Source organism: Dipodomys spectabilis, unplaced genomic scaffold (assembly GCF_019054845.1).
Source record: "Dipodomys spectabilis isolate Male_0828 unplaced genomic scaffold, ASM1905484v1 ptg000074l, whole genome shotgun sequence".
In the NCBI taxonomy this organism is placed as follows: Eukaryota; Metazoa; Chordata; class Mammalia; order Rodentia; family Heteromyidae; genus Dipodomys; species Dipodomys spectabilis.
The window spans coordinates 1,076,722-1,081,006 of NW_024870751.1; positions in this window are offsets into that span (position 1 = coordinate 1,076,722).

The following is a 4,285-nucleotide window of genomic DNA, read 5'->3' on the forward strand; positions in this document are numbered from 1 at the left end:
TCAATGGGTCTATAAGGCACCAGATTGGATCGACATAATCATTATCAAGGAATATTTAATAAGGAGTAAAATCAAATATTTGTGGAATGATATTCTTTTTAATAAGCGGTGATAGGTTAGCCAGTATTGGGGAGAATTAAAAAATGAACATTGACTTAAACATAACAATTTATTCAAATATTAACTTCAAGCAGGATTAGAACGTGGCATATAAATCAAAAAGAGTGATGAAAATGTAAAGCAAAGAAAGATGTCTTGACAATTTTGGAGATGAAGTATTCTTAACTTAGGCATTAAACTTATAGGAAAGGAAACTTGATATAGTAGAACTCAATAAAAGTGTAAAATAAAATTTGGTCTGTGAAAGCTCATATACAAGTAGCTAATACAAATTGGGAGCAGAGGGCTCGTGTATCTCATCCTAGCTACTTGGGAGTCTGTGATTTGAGTATTGCTGTTTGAAGCCAACCCATAAAATAAAGTCCCTGAGAATCTTATCTCTGATTAATTTACAAAAATCAGTAGTGAGGCATGACTCAAAGGGTAAATTGTTAACAAAATGCAACAATTCTCAGGGACCCTGATTTCAAACCCCAGGACCATATATACATGTACAAAAGTAATAGTAGTAATACTAATAGTGATGATGATGATGATGATGATGATGGTATTGATGATGATAATGAAGGGTACCTAGAGTCAAGGATAAAATATTTGCAAATTCTGACTCTACATAAAACTCTCAAAACCTACTGTTAAAAAAAATTAGAAACCAGCAAAATACATCTTGTGAAAAATAAGCACAAGAAAATCATCATTAGTCATCAAATAAATGCACATTAAATCAAAAATGACATCATAAAATATGGATGAGAATTACTTCATGTAATACAATAATGACCATGCTAAATGCTATCAAGAAACAGAGAAACTGTGGATCATGGCAGGAATGTCAAATGGGAAAGCCACTTCTGAAAACATTGTGACAGGTTCCTAGAACATGAAATATGTAACCCATAGCATAGCATAGGAATTGAGCTCTTCAGGCTTTGTCTCACAGAAATAAAATGTAACATTCACCCCAAAGCCAAAACACAGAGGTTTATAGCAGCATTATTTCTTCTAAAAAATGGAAATCAATTCAGGCTTTCTTCAGGTGAATGGGAAAAGAATTGTGCTACATTCTTTAATAACAGAACCAAAAGGCAACTCGAGTGAATGCAATACAATATTAAGGCATACAATAATTGGGAATAATCTATCATATATGTGTATGCAATCTTAAAAACTTACTTATTGCATGATCTAGAAGTCAGAGAAAAAAAATGTGTTACCAGGGTGAAACATGTTTGGGATGGGACAAAGAGAAGTAGTGGGTTTAATTATAAAAGAATAGCATGAGACATACTCATTTTTAGTAAAGAAAAGTGTCTGTAAATATAGTATATTCATATAGAGTTGATAACATTATATTGGATTAAAAATGTGAACAAAATAATTAAAACAACTGAATGCTGCTTAAGGTACTTATGAAATATTAATGTCTACTTGTGATGTCTTACAATAAAAATGTAAAGAAACTCGGAAAAGTATTCAAGGGATATCTCGGTGTTCTTATAACATCATAAAAATCCATACTAACCTCAATAGAATTTAATGATATCAAGAAAACAGAAGTCAATATTGAATGTTTACATTGAGAACTAGTCTGGGTCCAGCTTGAGATGAAATATACCTTGCTAATTAGAAAGCAGAGACTTAGAAGATTGATATCAGGGCCAATTTTTACAAAAGAAGCGAGAAATTACCAAACCAAAGTAAGCTAGATATAGTGTAATTTCCCTGTTACTCACGTTTGTGGAAGCCATAGGTAAGAGATCATTGCTCAAGGAAGGCTTGGCCTGAAAAATAATATAAAGTGGTTAGAGCCATAGCAACTTCAAGCACCAGTATTATCAAAGGAAAAAAAAGAAGAAAACAGAAAAAGGAAAGGAAAGGACAGAAAAGGAAACTATTTGCTCTTATTCTTGTAGTTTCATGTCATTGGGTACAAGAATTGAGAATATTTTATTTACTGTTTGAGGATTCAGGCCTCTCTAATATGAAAGCATTTATTTCAAGTAATTATTGTATTACTATTGTTTATTAACTTATTATTAGGCCTTCTTGGAGATTGAACCCATGGCTTTGTATATATTAGTCTAGTTCTACAACTGAGCTGTACCCCAGCTCTCTTGTATAGTTTTGGAAATTGTTTATGAATTCTTCAGTAGTTAACTATTCTACTTTCCATCTTATCTTTTTCTCCCTTTTCCTCTATGCATTTTAGATTATGTGTTGAAAACTTTCCTCAATTTTATCTTCTAAACATAGAATGTTGCTGTTGAGTTTACAGGGAAGTCGGTTGTTATATGACATATTTTAAAATTATATGCATATATATGTATTTCACATGTATGATTGATTCTTAGAGTTCATTGCAATAAGCATCACTTTATCTGGTCATATGCACATAGCTATTGAGCCATTGTGATCCTATCCTAAGAAAAGCTTCCATTGTTCTTGCCATGTGAATGTTTAGAGTGCTGTTAATCATATCCAAGTGCATTTATATGTCATTTATTATCTGTTGCATTACCTAGTAGATTTATGGATATATCTAGTTATTAGAAATGAGGAAAGCCATGCAGCATATACTTAATTGGATGTGGCTTATTTCATTTAATATCATTGTTTCCCAGTCTTTCCATTTCTTCAGGATTGGGGTAATGCCATTTTTTTCCAATGGAAGCGCAGAATTCCATCAATACAAGAGAATTGAAGCCCCAGAAATTAATCCACACCAACAGGTATATAATCTTATAAGGAAGCCAGAAACACAGGATAGAAGAAAAACACCCTCTTCAAAAAGATGTGCTGGTAGAATTGGCTGTACACAGGCAACTGAAGTTATATCCTTATATATCCCCCTATACCAGAATTGATTCCAAATGGATCAAAGACCTCAATGTAAGTCCAGATACCTTGAAAACGTTAACAGGAGGAGTTAGGTGGAAACATGCGGGCTCCTTGGCACAGGTCAAAACTTCCAAAGTAAGTCTGGATAAATGGGATTACATCAAACCAAATCAATCATTTGTCAGACTCAAAAGCCATGGAAAAAAGATAGTGTAGCACAGATTTATTAGGAAGCAAAGCTACAGATGAGCGTCTCAGCCAATGCCTTTCTCCCTTTTCTAACTAGGTTATTTATAGTGGGTTTACATGAATGTAAGAGTTTTCTGGTGGGGATGAGTAAGAAAATAACTAATGCTAAAAGAGAGATAGTATGTGAACTGAGTTGTTGCTGGAGAAAGGGAGGGACTAAAGGGGGGGATCTAGTTCAAATCCTTGGCTTGGTGCCAGTTTAGTAAGGTATAGCTGCACCAGGGAAGGGGGGTAAAACAGGAGTGGTTATTAAAAAAGCACTGGTCTGAAATCTCAAAATAAGGACCACAGTCTGTTTGGACCAAGCGGTCTCTAACATGAGGTTCTTTTTAAATTAACAAGCACGATTTTAGATTTTTGCAGAGTGGGATGATGCATAGTTACAGACGAAGTCTGATATGTCAGGTAATCCAGTCTGCTCTTTCACATGTTACCCAATAGCCAGGTTTCAGCACAAATGACTACAATGAGATTGTCCAAATTATACTGTGACTTTTACCTCTCATGAATCAAAATTCTGTCTAATAATTTCTGTCTTCCAGATGTTTTCACATTTCTCATGATATTTTCTACTATTTTGTCTTCATTATTAATGCTCATACTACTTTTTTGTTGTTGTCTTGTGTTCGTATGCCATTTTTAGGGCTTGAACTCAATGTTTAATGGTCTCCCTTGTGTTTTTGCTCATAGCTGATGACACGCTATTCCTTGAGCCACATCCACACCTTCTTCCTCCTGCTGGATAACTGGAGATAAGTTTTCATATTTTTGTCTGTTTGGACTGATATTGAGCTAAAATTTTCAGGTGTTAGCTTCCTGAGTTTCTGATTCTACACATGAACAACTAACACCAAGCTTTGCTATACCATTATTTTAATTATGTCTTAGAAGAAAGTGGAAGAATATTGGTGTTAAGTGTGCAATTTTCAAATATAAGTTTGAATCTACTTGATATAATGTAACTGTTATCAATTTTAACAGTTAAATCAATGAATATTACACATTCTCAAAGAAATATAATTGAAAAAAATGCATAATTATTTTCTTTAAACAAGTAATGGAGCTATGAACTTCTTTC